A 17,507-nucleotide genomic window follows, 5' to 3' on the forward strand; every position below is an offset into this window, starting at 1 on the left:
ATATCGTTCCCTGGGGGTCCAGCCTCTGGGACCCCCACTGATTCCGAGAACTGAGTCACTGAAGAGCTCTGTGTGAATGAAGCAGTGGTTGATCATGTTCACCTCCTCTCCACTCAATGGGACCGGTGGAGATAGCCGAGCGTTGCACCCCGCTGGTCTTTGGCACTTCCATAAGAATGAATGGAGCGGAGGTGTGTATGATCAACTAGCATTCCTTTCACATAGGGATCTTCAGAGCTCTGATTCTTGGGATCGGTGGGTGTCCAGTGGTCAGACCACCAGCGATTGGAAAGTTATTTCTATAGAAACGGATTTATTTTACTACTTTATTGTTCTGTTTCTGTCTCAGTATTTCCATACAACAGTATTCCATTGTATTTCCTCAAGCACAGACCATTACTGATGACTCCATATAATATTCCTTAGGGATACATTATTCACAGCTATAAAAAGATCATCCCTGTCAGATTTTGACTTTTTGCTTTCTTATACATAAATACATAATGCAACTCACATACACTGCTGTACATTTCCATATAAATATGAATTTTACTTTTACTTAGCATCAAGAAAAAAAGTGTCACATATGCGTAACACATTATTCATTCAGATTATACAAATTCTAATAGAAATGAAAATCTGTTATATATATATACATATATACATACATATATATATATATATATATATATATATAGTATGGGGTTTTACTTACTTGGGTGCGACGGGAGGAGGAAAACAGGAGGCTTGTTCCATTAAAAGTTCATGTGGGTTTATTGCTTTATACCCAGAAGCCAAACAGAAAAGCAAACAGCCTTTAGATCGAGCAAACAAAGTAAATTGTCCTTAGCTGGTCTCTGCTCAGGCAGGCCTGTGGGCACACAGACTGGGGTAGCGTCCAGTATCCTGGCTCGGTCTGAAGACAAACACAGGAGGCCTTCTCCCTCCAAACCCACAGACCATCCATTATATAGGCTGTTAACCACACCCAGAGGTGAGGTATGTGGGTTGCTGGACCCGCCCATGTCTCAAGCTACCCATAACCCGGTCCCAGGTGCACCAAATGATCCTCTTAATGCTTACGTGCACTAGAGAAACACTCCAAGCTACATCAGAGACCAGCCATCTCTGTGACACATACCTCCCATCGACTATGCGACCATTAGCCACTTTACAATATATACACTATATATTTCTAAAGGCGCAATGCAGTAGATTTCATATGCAAAATCATAGGGAGGGAGATCCAATTCTCCATTCATGAACTCAGCAATAACCCACTGATACAAAATGACACAAAAAGAAAAAAAAATAATTTGATCAGCTCACCTGATTGCTGTAGGCTCTTGGTGCAAGGAAGCAAGGATACGTGTGGCCTCATGTGTTTAAATGGAAAAAAGAGAAGGAGAACCAGCTTAAAAAAATAGCAAAATTTATTGAAGTAAATCCACATAGTTAAAAAAAGCTTTGACAAAGAACACAGGATTGTCTTTGAAACGCGTTGCCTATTTTTTCCTATGTGAGATTCCCCGACATCACTTAAACTTTTTTAACTGTGTGGATTTACTTCAATAAATTTTGCTATTTTTGGAAGCTGGTTTTCCTTCTCTTTTTTCCATAATTAATCAAAATTAACCAAAATTAATCTATAAATTGCAGCAATTAAGAATAAAACAAAAAAAAGAAATCTTGCAATTTTCACACTAACACCATTGCTAAGACTCATACTTTGTGTCCTTTCAGGAACAGTTTTCTGCAGGCTCATTATAATCAGAGACAGGATGAACAACAACTTATCCCTATTCTTTCAAATGAACGTAAAATAAAATATTGTAATCCAATGCATATTATCCAGTTATCTACCAAAATAATACTTTTTTGACATACTGTATGTCAGGAATATTATATTTTATGGACATGTTAGCCATCTATACACAGGTATTTCCTACAAAATGTATTAAAAGAGATGTTGACAGCATTTTCCCTGCATTAATATGTTTGTCTTTCACTCTATTACATTTTTAGTTTGTGCACATAAACTATTTGAGGTTTGGAAAGGACATGATATTGGACGACTCCACCAAATCTTCCATTTCAGGCTTTAAAAAATGGCAGCACAGATATAACAGATTCCCTCTGATGCATGTGTTCACTTTGCTTTTTATTCAGATTTTACTGTATGTTTTTTTTAGCTATAACTAGTATTTCACTAGTGATCCGAGGTTTAGCGCCTCAGGCTTGGTAAATGCATGATATGAATGTATATAAATATTTTAGAAACCAGAGTCTAGGTTTCTGGGTGATGCTTTTATCTCATCTGTATACCGTTTATGAGTGAAACCTTTCCATCGTCTCTTATGAGATCCCCTTCTGGTGTAATCAGTGTTATGGTGAAAACAATAAGGTTGATCCGTATTCTACATGTTCACCTTGTAGAATCACAGGGAGGCAGGAGATGATGCCGGAAGTCTTGTCCTCCCATTGATATTTGACGTATGTCTCTGGAGATATGTTCTGTACATAGTCTCAGCACTGGATAGCTGTGTGTAAAGCTGCTTTACTCTCACACTGCTGAGGACATTTCCCAGGCGGATGTTTCAAAGCTTTGCCTGACGGATTCTCTCTCTTCTGTTCATGAATAAATATTGAAACAGCCTTTGGATGAGTACGAGTAGCCGTTGTGTTATTATTATAATTTTCCATAATGATGGGATCAGTTTTAAACAAGTTATCAACACTAAGATCTCTAAATAGTAAATGATAACCCAGACACCGGAGTCATTGTTGTACTTCGCTATACATTCATGCCCGTACCTCTGCTCTCTCCAAATACACCCTGGAGTTAAAAATGTAAAGTCACATAGACTGTAAGTTTGGGCACACCATTCGCATACCAAAGCACAATTTAGAACAAACTGTACTGTACCGAGACTGTGGGGGAGATTTCTTATTACTGTTCAATCATTTATAGTCCAAGGTTAGAGGGAATCTGTCACCAGGTATTTGCTATGTAATCTGAGAGCAAAATGATGTAGGGGCAGAGAGTCCAATTCCAGCAATTTATCACTTACTGGACTACTTGGAGGAGTTTGGAAAGAATCCCTGTTTTCTCTGCTGTAGATGTAGTAGTAGCAGAAAAATCTTGGCTGTATATAACCCCACCCACATCCCTGATTGGCAGCTTCCTTCCAATCAGTGGTTGGGGTGGGGTTACACGGATTAGCCTGACTGCTGTGCACATGAGACCTAGTCCTGTAGTGATGATCTCCTGCTATTAAAACACTGATTATATTAAAACTAAAGCACACAGCCTAATAAGTGACACATCACTGGAATCAGGCTAACTGCCCCTATATTATGCTGCTCTTGGATTAAATAACGAAAAACTGCTGACAGATTCCATTTAGGCTGGCAGAGTGATCAATAAATGCAGTTGACGAATCTGTCCAGATCAATGCAAACAGCAAATGTAAAGGCCTGTAACTCACAGCTGTCATATGCCTGAGCACAGTGTGTGCTCTCTTCATGAATACAACAGACTCCTAAATATGAGTCCTCTGTATTTTGTGTTGGCTGCTGGTAACTTTGGCCACATATTGAATAAGCAGATGTATTTTAGTCAAATTTTATATTAAGAGTTTATCTGTATAATGAAAATATAGGCAAATGTCTGTTATACATACACAGTCAGGTATATGCCATACATATTCAGACTAAACAATCTTTAGAGAGCCAAAACCATCACAGCTTCATTAATTACAACTTAACCCCTTCACAACGTGGCCAATTTCCATTTTTGCGTTTTTGTTTTTTCCTCCCCTTCTATTACAGAAACATAACTTTTTTATTTTTCAGTCCACATTGACATATTAGGGCTTGTTTTTTTGTGGGATGAGTTGTACTTTTGAATGACACCATTCACTTTGCTGCTTTAGTGTACTGCAAAGCGGGAAAACAACTCCAAGTAGGGAGAAATAGTGAAAAAAATGCAATTCTGACATTGTTTTTTTGGGCATTGTTTTTACAGTGTGCTTTCTGTGGTACAATTGATTCTACTTATAAGTATGATTATGACTATGCCAAACATGTCCAGTTTTTTATTATTTTAGTGGTAAAGGAAAAAATCTTAAGTTTCCATCCCAAAAGTTTTGGGATTTGCGTCTCCATTTTCCGAGACCCGTAATGTTTTAATTTCTCAGTTGATGGAGCTGTGTGATGGCTTATCTTTTGAGGGACGAGACAACGTTTGTATTGATACGATTTTGGAATATATACAGTACAGACCAAAAGTTTGGACACACCTTCTCATTTAATGATTTTTCTGTATTTTCATGACTATGAAAATTGTACATTCACACTGAAGGCATCAAAACTATGAATTAACACATGTGGAATTATATACTTAACAAAAGTAGTGAAACAACTGAAAATATGTCTTATATTCTAGGTTCTTCAAAGTAGCCACCTTTTGCTTTGATGACTGCTTTGCACACTCTTGGCATTCTCTTGATGAGCTTCAAGAGGTAGTCACCGGAAATGGTTTTCACTTCACAGTTGTGCCCTGTCAAGATTAATAAGTGGGATTTCTTGCCTTATAAATGGGATTGAGACCATCAGTTGTGTTGTGCAAAAGTCAGGTGGATACACAGCTGATAGTCCTACTGAATAGACTGTTAGAATTTGTATTATAGCAAGAAAAAAGCAGCTTTAAGAAATGAAGGTCAGTCAGTCCGAAAAATTGGGCAAACTTTGAAAGTGTCCCCAAGTGCAGTTGCAAAAACCATCAAGCGCTGAAAAGAAACTGGCTCACATGAGGACCGCCCCAGGAAAGGAAGACCAAGAGTCACCTCTGCTTCTGAGGATAAGTTTATCTGAGTCACCAGCCTCAGAAATCGCAGGTTAACAGCAGCTCAGATTAGAGTCCAGGTCAATGCCACACAGAGTTCTAGCAGCAGACACATCTCTACAACTGTTAAGAGGAGACTTTGTGCAGCAGGCCTTCATGGTAAAATAGCTGCTAGGAAACCACTGCTAAGGACAGGCAACAAGCAGAAGAGACTTGTTTGGGCTAAAGAACACAAGGAATGGACATTAGACCAGTGGAAATCTGTGCTTTGGTCTGATGAGTCCAAATTTGAGATCTTTGGTTCCAACCACCGTGTCTTTGTGCGACGCAGAAAAGGTGAACGGATGGACTCTACATGACTGGTTCCCACCGTGAAGCATGGAGGAGGAGGTGTGATGGTGTGGGGGTGCTTTGCTGGTGACACTGTTGGGGATTTATTCAAAATTGAAGGCATACTGAACCAGCATGGCTACCACAGCATCTTGCAGCCGCATGCTATTCCACCCAGTTTGCGTTTAGTTGGACCATCATTTATTTTCAACAGGACAATGACCCCAAACACACCTCCAGGCTGTGTAAGGGCTATTTGACTAAGAAGGAGAGTGATGGGGTGCTACGCCAGATGACCTGGCCTCCACACTCACCAGACCTGAACCCAATCGAGATGGTTTGGGGTGAGCTGGACCACAAAGTGAAGGCAAAAGGGCCAACAAGTGCTAAGCATCTCTGGGAACTCCTTCAAGATTGTTGGAAGACCATTTCCGGTGACTACCTCTTGAAGCTCATCAAGAGAATGCCAAGAGTGTGCAAAGCAGTCATCAAAGCAAAAGGTGGCTACTTTGAAGAACCTAGAATATAAGACATATTTTCAGTTGTTTCACACTTTTTTGTTAAGTATATAATTCCACATGTGTTAATTCATAGTTTTGATGCCTTCAGTGTGAATGTACAATTTTCATAGTCATGAAAATACAGAAAAATCATTAAATGAGAAGGTGTGTCCAAACTTTTGGTCTGTACTGTATAACATTTTGATCTCTTTTTACAGCATTTATTGTGGTATTGCAGCGACCAAAAATCTTAATTTTTACGTTCTTGAATTTTTTTTGCTTACAGTGTTTACCGATCGGGCTAATTATTTTTATATTTTGATAGATTGGCCTTTTCTGAATACGGCAATACCACATACATGTATTTTTTTTAATTATCTTTATTTTTAATGGGGGGTAAAGGAGGGCAAGTTAATCTTTTTTTTGTCATATTTTTTAAAACTTTTTTTTTTTTACTTTTCTCTGTTCTTACTAGTCCCCTTAGGGGACTTGAAGCTGCAATCGTCTGATGGCTTGTGGTATATACAGCAGCGACACAATATTGTTGTATATAGTAAAAAATCATGGTCTCTTTGAATTCCGTTTTTTTTCTCGCACCCATTGACTTGCATTGCCGAGTCTCGTCCGATATACATGGCATGCTGCGATTTTTTTTCTCAGTCTGATTTCTGAGCTGAGAAAAAAATCGTAGATGAGCTATAACTCATAGATTAACATTGGTCAGAGTGCAATCCGATTTTTTATCTGATTGCACTGGTCCATTTTTCTCACAAATGAGTATGAGCCCTAATAAGTGATGTACAATACAAAGTTATATTGTGGTACCGTGTTAGCCAGAAAAATCAATGTAAATACTTTTATGCCAAAAATGACAAAAGTATTTTTGGGTTATACCTTTATTGGGTAACCAGAAAAAAATATATATATGCAAGCTGTCAGAGCACAGAGGCTCCTTCTTCAGGCTGATTACAAATGAATTCATAAGACAAAAGGCACAGCATTTGAGAGATGTTACAACATTTGAGAGATATAACAGCCCTAATAAGTAAAATAGGTTACTTGCCTTTTTTTGAACATATGCAGCGTAAAAAACCTACCAAAAACTCATCGTGGATACTCATTAACTGCATCGAAAAAAATGCATGTAGAAGTGTTGCTGCATTTTATTATGCACGTTGCATGTTTCAGCACCCAAAAAAGCAGGTGTGACTTGTTACAGGGAGTTACTGTGACGTCATAGGAGAAGGAAAGACCCAAAACATTGCATGAAAAACCTGCAGAAAAGTAATGTACCAAAAAAAAACATCAAAACACATATTCATAAAAAAATAAAACTAAACTTGAGATAACTGGTGTTGAATTTGCCTAAATTTGCCAATATTAATGCATTTGTATGCAGAAAAAAAAGTGCTTCGAAACTGCATAGTGTGCATGGACCTTTACAGATGTGATAAATGGATAGAACCTCCCTTTAAACAATGTGACTTGGACTTTACTGAATATGATCTGCAAAAGAAAGTAAAAGGTTTACCATATAGAGGGGCATGTGGAGGGAATAGCAGGTATGAGGCAGTGTCAGTGGGCACCATGCTGGCAGATAGGAGCAGTGCCAGGCTCAGGTCCATGCTGGATGTGGCAGCAGCAGGGGGAGGAGGGCAGAGCAGCCAGGCAGGAGCTGTGATCGGAGCTGAGTGCAGGGACAGTCCCAGAGCTGCTGAAGCAGGAGCTGTCCACACACCCAGTGCTGAAACCTGCCTGTGACTGCAACCATCATCCCGGCAGCTGGTACCCCTGCACAACTGCTGAGGGCGCCACTTAGCTCAACCTACAAGACACAGAGCTGGGGGGATGGCTGCTGGAAGTCTCCAGAGCACAGGCATGGAGAGCTGTGACTGATGAGAGATGGACACTCATCACAATATCTGACCTGGGAACTAACCCAATCAAAGGATGCTCCATTACCAGCTCAGCACCATCATCTATGAATCTTCTGAGCCTTGGAGGAATTTTCCTATGCCAAAGAGTTCCTACAACTGCTCCCTTCTGTGTCTACAGGAATAAACTTCTCACTATGCTTGCAACTTGGATATAAGGTGAGTTCTGAAAATATAGGGGTCTCTGCATGTATATATATGCAGGGGTCTATGTGCCAAAGTTAGATGACTTTACCTATAGGGAAAGCTTAAGGAAAAGGGTCAGTTGCCATAGCAATCACAATTAACAAAGCACTTAACAAGATAGCAGTCCTAGATCTTCTCTGCGATCAGGGGAATTAGGCTTTCACTTTAATTGCCCCTGGATCAGAAAGATTTCTGTTCAGAGTCCAGATAATGTTAATTTAAGATGATTATTTTTACTGGAAAATGATGTCTTGGTGGAGTTCAGAATATAATAATGATATATTGCACTTGCAGTTCTGAGAAACCTTCTTGAGATGTGGAAATAGGATCATTAAGTATTAGATCAGCTATATTTTCATTTTATATAATAATCTGGTATTCTGCACGTCTATACAGGACAGTGACACATATGTATGTACATACAGTATTATATACATAGGGGTAGGATCATATACATTGTATGTGTGACACTGATAATTCTGGTGGTGGGTACGGATGGTGTATTCTGACAACAGAATATCTTATTATAACAATTCTAGGCTAACACATCAGCAGCTTATGACTACACTGTGATTTTCATGTGAACTGGCCATCTCCTCTGTGTTACTGTCATATATGGATTAGACTAAATGGCTTTTCCTATATTTCTGAAATTGAAATGACTTTTCCAAGGGCAAAACCAACAGCGCCTTAAACAATGGCTCCGCTATTAAGATACAATCATGAAGATTTATTCAGAAAAGCATTTCAATTCTCAATAGCCAGTAAATAAGCCTTCTCCACCATAACAGTCTTTGCTCATATTTTCTACTTGCTTTTGTCCTTTTTCATCACATCAGAACAAAGAGGGAAGGTTGCCCACTGTGTTTGTTGCCGAAAAAGCAAGGAAAAAAAATCAAGGTCCTTAACCCTAAACTGTCAATGTAAATGGTTGAGTTATAGTTTTTTTTTACATATTGTTATAGTAACAAACTTGTTGAAATAACTTGATGTTGAATCACATCACAATCCTGATGCCATGAGTACATTTTATCTTCAGTAAATCACAACTACTGCCTCTCATTTGGATCCTGGCTCATATATTTTAACACTTAGGATTTCTTTTACATCTTAACGGAGCTACAGTTCTAAAAAATCCATGAAAGTTATCCAGATGAGTATCTGGTGTATCCCACTCAGGAAACAATAAAAGAAGCAATAATCATATAGAATCTAACCAAATATAATTTTTTCGTTCCATGGAGACTTTTTTGCAAGTGGGTTGAGAGACTGAAATTACGAGAGAAGACAGACTGAGCAGGATGTATCAATGTATTTTTGCCATTTTTTCGGCGTGACTATCGCTTAATTAGTGACTTTTTTATTTGTGACAAATTCATCAAAATTTGCACCTTTTTTAAAGTTTTCTTTTGTTCTTTTATTTTTCAGATTTTTTTTGCGTTTTTTTTGCGAATGTTTTAGACTGATTTAACAAATGCAGCTTTTTAATAAATAGCAACATTTTTGTGCAAATGTTTTTCAGCTTCCACCTGGAGTATATGTATAGCAGAGATTTTTGCAACATTTTGCAGAACATGTGACTTTTTTGCTCTTAAAAAAGCTGAAAAATGTTGTAGACAAAACAAGACCATTCATAACGAGTCACTTGGGCCATTTTGAAGAACTCGGCAAAAAAAATGGAAACTAATATTGCAAATTATGAATCTGAGCCACTGTGTCCAAACAAAATTATCACTGCAAAAAATGCTTTTCTACATAACAAATAAAACAATAATATTTCGTAATCACTTCCCTGCACATACAATTCAAGGGGACCCTTTAAGGTTAAAGTTGGATTCACAGATTTAGATTACCAGTCTATAGCTACTTGACCCCTTGTACTTTCACATGTGTAGTAATGTGGTAATCCTGGACACGTGTAGGTCCAGCCTGATATGGTATGTGAGGTTAAGCACGTTATTTGTTGGCCCAGAAACCAGTCTTAAAGGGATCGTTTGCTTTAGAAAAACAGTATTCAGAATATCTATTAGGCAATTCTATGTAATTAGCATAAAAAATTGCTGATCCTTGGAGAAGTCACAACAGAAAATTGGAGGATTCAACAGAATGTGTAATTAATGAATGCTTTATTAAAATATTCTTTAAAAAAATAATTGAATAAAACAACAAACGGAAATATAAAGAAAAAAGGATTAAAGTATATATTCAACACATTTCAGTGCGGTACCAACATCTTCATCAGTCATAAAGATACTATGTACAGAGTTTTTTATAACTACTACAAAAACCCTTTCTTTTTGAGGGCCCCTCATTTGGGCCTCTATCAAATAGCATAGAGTTTGGCTACAAACAGCATCTCTTGCATTGGAGGACCTATGCATTAAGTTGCATTTAAACTGAAAGATTATCGTGAACAAGCGCTCTGAAGTACGCTCAATTTACAATAATCTTTCAGTGTAAACAGGCTGCCGATTACCCGATGAACCAGCAAAACGCTCATTCATCAGTCAGGTGAAATGATCTTTTCCGCAGTGTAAAAAATCATGGTTCTGTGCAAATAGGACTCACACTGCTGAGAACCAAGGCAGCCTATGTGCACTTAGCGATCCATTACAGATGCACACTGCACATTGTTTATTGCTGTCTTCATGTGTGAACATGCTATTAGATGACTATGATCAGTAAATATTTACCGATTTGGGGGTAGTTTAGTGCCTCTGGTTGGTCCGTGTAAACGGACACTTAGATGAACAATCCATTGATTTAATTTGAAGTGAAGAACGGACATACAATGTGGTCATAGAATTGAATGTACATGTGGGTGGGACTCGGTGCCAGTACACAATGAATGATGAATCACTACAAACTTCAGTCTAACCTTGGTAGCTACCCTTTAAATATGTTTTTCAAGACATCCATAGAACATCTAATATGTTAAGAATAAACCGGTTGTGTATAATTGTATCAGTAATTTGGTAATGGTACAATCCTTAATAACAGGAGTGATTTATAGCTGATCAGTTGCAAGAGGAGGGGGAGCAGAAGAAGCACTGTCTGGAGAATTGCATGTGGTGCAATAAAAAATTACTTCAAAGAATGAGGCCTCAAGAGCACCTCTACAAGTAGAAGTATTAGCAGCACTTTATGTAAATGCATTTTTAAAAATTTCCAACCCCTCCAAACTAGTAAGCACATATTTGTACAATGACCTGGCACTTCTTTACTTAGGATAACTACCATTCAAAAACTCCAAATTCCTACGTGGCTTGCACAATGTTCTAAAAAAGCTTTATTGAAAAAAATGTAAAAAGGTTAAAAACAAAAATGTAAGCATGGAGACCACCACAAACTCTTTGTGAGGCCTCAACTATCCCACACTATTGGTATGAACAAGGTGCTTGGTGCTAGTAACCAACAAACTTGTCATATGCCCTGCAAGCTTGGTAATAGGTTTCAAAAGCACTGTAGTAACAAATAAGCTATCAGGAGCAGTAGAGCACTATAAACAAAATGTGGCTGTACTGTAGTGCAATAGGAAAAATGGTAAAACAGGATAGGACAGATGAAAATTCACCAGCCAAGTAACACCCAGAAAATAATGTTTCAAGTGAGACCCCCAACGTGCACCAATGTGCGTTTCACACTGGCTTTGTCAGGGAGCGTCAAACGTCTTTACTTATAGGGGTATTCCCATCTCCAAGATCTTATCCCAATGTGTATTAGGTGTAATAATAATATTATCAAATACCTCCAATTAGAATTGTAGTATAATTCTTCTGATTCGCTATGTCATTTACCCCATGTGCAGGGCATTGCAATAGCTTAGGTATCCATGTTATGACCACTCATATAGTGACAGTTATTTAGTTAATTGTTAGTGGCCGTAACCATGGATACCGAAGCTACTGCAATGCCCTTCTCATGGGATAATCGACATAGCGAAACAGAAGAACTATACTACATTTCTAATTGGAGGTATTTGCTTATATTGTTATTATTACACGTACCGCAAATTGGGATAGGATCTGGGAGATGGGAATACCCCTTTAAGCAATGTTTCCACTTTATCAAACCAAACACTTAATCCAGAGGTGCAAGGTCAATCAGATAAAACACATCAATTTTATAAAAGCAATTTAAAAATAATGTATCTTTTAGATGAAACTACCATTCAATCACACTGGATCATGCACTATACAACTCTTGTCTGGAGTGCCTAAACTCCACAAAATTGACTTCACATAAATCACTAAGCCAAAGTCTATTAAGAGTGCCTGTCTTTATATATACAGACAGCAATAGCCATTAGCAGATGCTGAGAAGGTTCAAATCCATACAACACGAGAATATGGCAAAGTGCTGGTACACTACATATGATACAGTACATATCGTAACCCAACATCAACAAATGATACATGTACAGTATATAAAGTCCATATATTACATACTTCAGGCTTTCCAATAGCTTGCAATAATACTTAACCATATAATAACTACATAGTAATAACAATATATGTAACAGTATTGACTGCTGTGCTGCAGTAAAAATAATATCTACTTCATGGTGGGCGAAACATGGGTTGGGACATCACACTAACAATCCTTTTTATCCGTTACTTAGGTAATGTTTTTATGGCTAAGTATAAATGGGAGATAACATTTAGTGGGACTGTGTAGAGTTTAAAGGAGTTGTCCAGTCTTATGACATTCTTGATCTATCCTTAGCATAGGTTACAATATCAGGTAAAGTCCGAAACCTAGCACTTCCACCGCTCAGTTGTGTTCAGCACAGGTAAGAACTACAGCTCAACTCCTATTCAACTAATTAGACCCCTTATATTCTTCAATATTATCCTAACACTCAATTTGTCTCATACAGCTTCCCATTCCAATAGTACTATTTGGCACTAGGCCATAGAGAACTGTGTAGGGGGAGAGGTGTGGGAAGGAACGTGGAGAAGAAAGAGGATAAAAAATCCCAACCCATTCCTTCACTGCCATAATTAGCCCGCCAGTGCTATATTACAGACACTATGAACCTCTCCTCTGTAATCCCTTCCACACTCTATGATCCTTAACCCTAAATTAGTGAATATTTTTCCCCCAATACTATAACGCATAAATAAATTTAAAAAATAACAAGAAAAATCAACACGTTTTTAGGGTAGTTTCATACCATTATCAAATTGACACTGGGTCCTGTTAATCAGTTGTACCATTCTAATTATCTTTAATCCTATTTTCCTGTTACTGCACAGTAATTAAATAGTATGACAATACAAGCAAAATATTAAAAAAGAAGAAAATTGTCATGCCGTTCAATTTAACTGACTTACAAATTCCAACTACTTCACAATCTATAAAAGAGAACAAGGAAAAAGAAGAAAAAATGGGAAAAAGACAAGATCCTGTGCTTATTCAATTGATTTACAAATTCTGACACCTCTCTAACCAAAAAGACCTCTGAGAGGAAAAAAACGTAAAAAAATAATACATGCGCTCATTAAATTCTCCTTTTACAGGATTCACACCTTTATGTCCCAAAACCTTTAGGCTACGTTCCGACGATGAGTATTTGGTGAGTTTTTGATGTTGCAGATTTTCTGTAGAATTTCTGCACCTATTAGTTAAAATAGATTAATAGCATTTTCTATATTGCGTTTTTGAGAGCATTTTTTACATGCGTATTTATTAGTAGTATTATTATTACGGTGTGGTTTTTGTCTCATTTGGTACATCATGTTTTAAATAAAGCAGCCTTGTTTTTGATTCTGCCACGCCGAATGTACTTGGGGACAAAAGTCATTAAGATTCGCTGTTGGTAACTCCCCTTGGAGTTGTCGACCATTGATGTCTCAGGTGTGCTCGATCGGAGACAAGTCTAGAGATTCTGTAGGCCACGCTGGCTACTTACAGTGGCACAATCAATATGCGGCCTGGCGTTCTTGTGCTGAAAATGGCTCCTGGAACACTTTTACATTGCATCATAAAGACTTTTTCATGGTGTTGCCCATGTAATTTTTGGCTATCAGTGCGTCAAGGACAAAAGTGACATTTCATTCCATTTTTTAAGAGGATAGACCTCTATTCCAGCATCATTGCTGTCTTGTTTTGCAAAATGATAATGGCATAAGATCAATGGAACACCTGTAGTTGGATATCTGGCTTATAGCCCAATATCTTGCAAATGCTTTCTGATGGTTTGCGAAGACATTGCTTGATTCCTTAGACTTCGTATTTGACAACAAATTTCGCTTGCGACACAGAAAGGATCACTACAAGTCATATTTTCAGTCTGACGTGACCATAAGGCTAACACCATTAAAAGGCCTTTACAAGGGAATGTCAGACTGATCCTACTTCCTGCGTTACATTGACTTGGTCATTGAGCCAGTTTTATGGCCATTTCTCCAAAGTGTCCCAGGAGCCATTGTTCAAAACAACAACTCCAGGCTGCATGTTGCTTTTACTACTTCAAGCAGCCTTCATTACCTGAATTCGCTACCATAGCCTATAGTGTCCTGATCAAGTATATCTGGGACATCATTGGTCGACAATTGCAAAGGGAGCTGCAAGCAGTAGATTTTGATGATTTGCGTACCAAATTGCATTCAGTGCAGCAGAAGATTCTTCAGACAACAATTAATAATCTCATGAATGGCATGTCAAGGCATGTAGATGTGAATATTTCTGCGTGTGGCGCTGAAAATACGAAATAGATCGAGATGTTTTCTAAACTTCGTCTGCATTTTTTCATTTGCATATTATTAACATGTCTCTCGATCCTGTGATTTCTGAAATTCCACTACTTTTCCTTCTTGGTGTTGCAAATTCAATGTTGAGGAGGATTTTTAATGTGACAATGTTTTGCCTTCAAAAAAGCATCAAAGCATCAATTTTTGTAGGTACACTTGCTCACAATTTTTGATGGAACTCAAAAGGGAGGTTGTTCAAAACATCTTGGAGAACTAACCTTAGAATCTCTGTGGATGTAGGCTTGTTCAAATCCTTCTGTCTGTTGTTCATGTTATCCCAGACAGACTCGATGATCAGAGTTTTGTGGGGGCCATGTTATCACTTCCAGGACTTTTTGCTCATCATTACTGTTTTTAGTGACTTTGACTGTTGGTTTGGAGTCATTGGCCTGCTGCATAATAAATTTGGAGCATATCAGATGCCTCCCTAATGGTATTTGCATGATGGATAAATATTTGCCTGTATTTCTCAGTATTGAGGTTACCAAGAAAAATGGTACCTTTGAAGACCTTAAACGCAGTGGTTGGCCAAGGAAAATTAGTGGAGCAGATGAAAGACACATTATGCTTACATCCCTTCAAAATCAGAAGATATCCAGCAGTGCCATCATCTCAAAAATGGCAAGAATCAGTGGGACCAAGCTACACCCATCTACGGTTTGGTGACGACTGGCCAAAAGTGGTCTTCATGGAAGAATTGCAGTGAAAATCCATTCATTTGACATGGAAGCAAGGCCAAGGGACTCAACTATGCACAAAAACATACCAAATGGGGTGCAGAACAAGTGGCAGCAAGTGCTCTGGACTAATGAGTCAAAATTTGAATTATTTGGCTTTAACAGAAGACATCTTGTTTGCAAAATCTGGAGAGCCGTCCAATAATAAGTGTCTGCAGGCAACAGTGAAGCATGATGCAGGTTCCTTGCAAGTTTAGGGCTGCATTTCAGCAAAAATGGAGCAGGAATGTGTTAAGATTAATGATGACCTCAATACTGAGAAATATAGGCAGAGGCATATGACTAGCTCCAAATTTATTCTGCAGCAGGACTACAACCCAAAACATACAGCCAATGTTATTAAGAACTGTTTCAAGGTAAAAAGACTAAGAAGTCCTGGAAGTGATTATATGGCCCACACAGAGCCCTGATTTCAATATCATCAAGTCCATCTGGGATAAAAAGATGAGACAGAAGGATTTGTGCAAGCTTACATTCACAGAAAATCTGTGGCTAGTTTTCCAAGATGTTTGGAACAACCTCCCTGCAGAGTTTCTTCAAAAACTGTGTGGAAGTGTACCTAGAAGAATTGATATTTTGATGCTGCTTTGAAGGCAAAGGTTACTCACACCAAATACTGATTTCATTTATATTTCTCTTTTCTTTAATCATTTTACATTTGATTAATTGATAAAAATAACCTTTTAACACTTCTATTTTTTTAAGTATTCTTACTTTTCAGCATTTTTGCACACCTGCCTAAAACGTTTCTACTGTAGTTACATATAGGTGGAAAAAAAGATACAGGTTCAGTATACATTGTATAGTATACATTGCTAGATTAATGACAAACATTTTGTGCACCATTTTTCAATTTTTTTTTTCTATTGTTTTTGCATTTGATGTTATTTATTTGGTGATTATAATAGATTAAATACACACGACTACTTTATTCCAGAAACAATGCCACTGATTGTGTCTTGTATTGCACTTTACCCTAATATAGCAAATGGGACTGATCCACAATACCAGTTTCATGGCTTGACTCCGGGGCTCAATTCGGTGACCTCTGTGTCATGCTTCTCCCGGAAGCAAGATGGTGTACGGCAAGACAGAAGGGAAGGGGAGCTCTACCACTAGGGAAAGATTAAAGGGGGGCACCCCTGACACTTTCCCTGCACAATCCTAAGCTCCCTAGCGTCCCTAGAGTGGCTCTTTCACCCCTTAAGGCAATCACATTCCTATCCCTGCTTTACCCTGAGAACGACTCTGACAAGTGCATAGGGCCGCAGCAACGCTAGTCCTGCTCTAACATAAAGACAAAAAGGGAAACAGACAAGAATAGAAGAAACAGCAATCACTCAACATGCTCCCAGACTACAGAAAGGGAAAAGCGGAAGGAAATAGATGAGGCAAACCAAATAGGAGATGAGGTAAAGGAAGACACTCAAACAAACTTCCAAACAGATTTCTCCAGAGACGACTCCTAGATGACCTCTCTTCACACAGCTCACACCTCCAGCTCCAAACCAGGTTATAAAAGCTTCACTGGCAACTACTCAAGCTAAGAGGTGAGTATTTATACCAGAGGGGAGTAAAGAAATCGGAACAGCTAAGATAACTCAGGACGGAGAGCTCTAGGAGACAAACAGAACTGTTTATTCCTTGCAACAACATAGCAAGGGAAATCTGCACAGCTACAGTAACTGGAAGGCAAAGCAGATCCATCCAGTGTAGGTGCACTTGTAGCCAGATGTCGCTATCTTCTGGCCACTCTCTAGTGTGGTATCCTCCACCCTCCTCTTACCTCGTGCCAAAAAACAGGAGTCATGGTTTCTTCTAAGCAGCTGTCTAGCACTCTGAAAATGAAAATGGTGGAGGCCCACAAAGCAGGAGAATGCTATAAGAAGATAGCAAAGCGTTTTCAAGTTGCCCTTTCCTCAGTTTGAAATGTAATTAAGAAATGGCAGTTAACAGGAACAGTGGAGGTCCAGATAAGGTCTGGAAGATCAAGCAAAATTTCAGTGAGAACTGCTCATAGGATTTCTAGAGAGGCAAATCAGAACCCCTGCTTGATTGAAAAAGACCTTCAGAAAGATTTAGCAGACTCTGAAGTGGTATATTGTTCTACTGTTCAGAGACACCTTCACAAATATGGCTTTCATGGAAGAGTCATCAGAAGAAAACCTCTCTTGCGTCCTCACTATAAAATTCAGTCAGAAGTATGCAAAAGAACATCT

General features: G+C 38.4%; 1 protein-coding gene across 1 annotated transcript in view; it reads left to right on the plus strand.

The window, feature by feature from the left end:
• The first annotated feature begins 7,195 nt into the window (after positions 1-7,195).
• CNGA3 (cyclic nucleotide gated channel subunit alpha 3) overlaps positions 7,196-17,507 on the plus strand; it is an 82,307-nt gene continuing 71,995 nt past the window's right edge. The window contains exon 1 of the mRNA XM_073664566.1: positions 7,196-7,769. The gene's annotated coding sequence lies outside the window, so the exon portion shown is untranslated. The remainder of the gene's footprint in view (positions 7,770-17,507) is intronic.

Source organism: Phyllobates terribilis, unplaced genomic scaffold (assembly GCF_046119375.1).
Source record: "Phyllobates terribilis strain yellow unplaced genomic scaffold, ASM4611937v1 Scaffold_2__4_contigs__length_985480577, whole genome shotgun sequence".
Taxonomy (NCBI): domain Eukaryota; kingdom Metazoa; phylum Chordata; class Amphibia; order Anura; family Dendrobatidae; genus Phyllobates; species Phyllobates terribilis.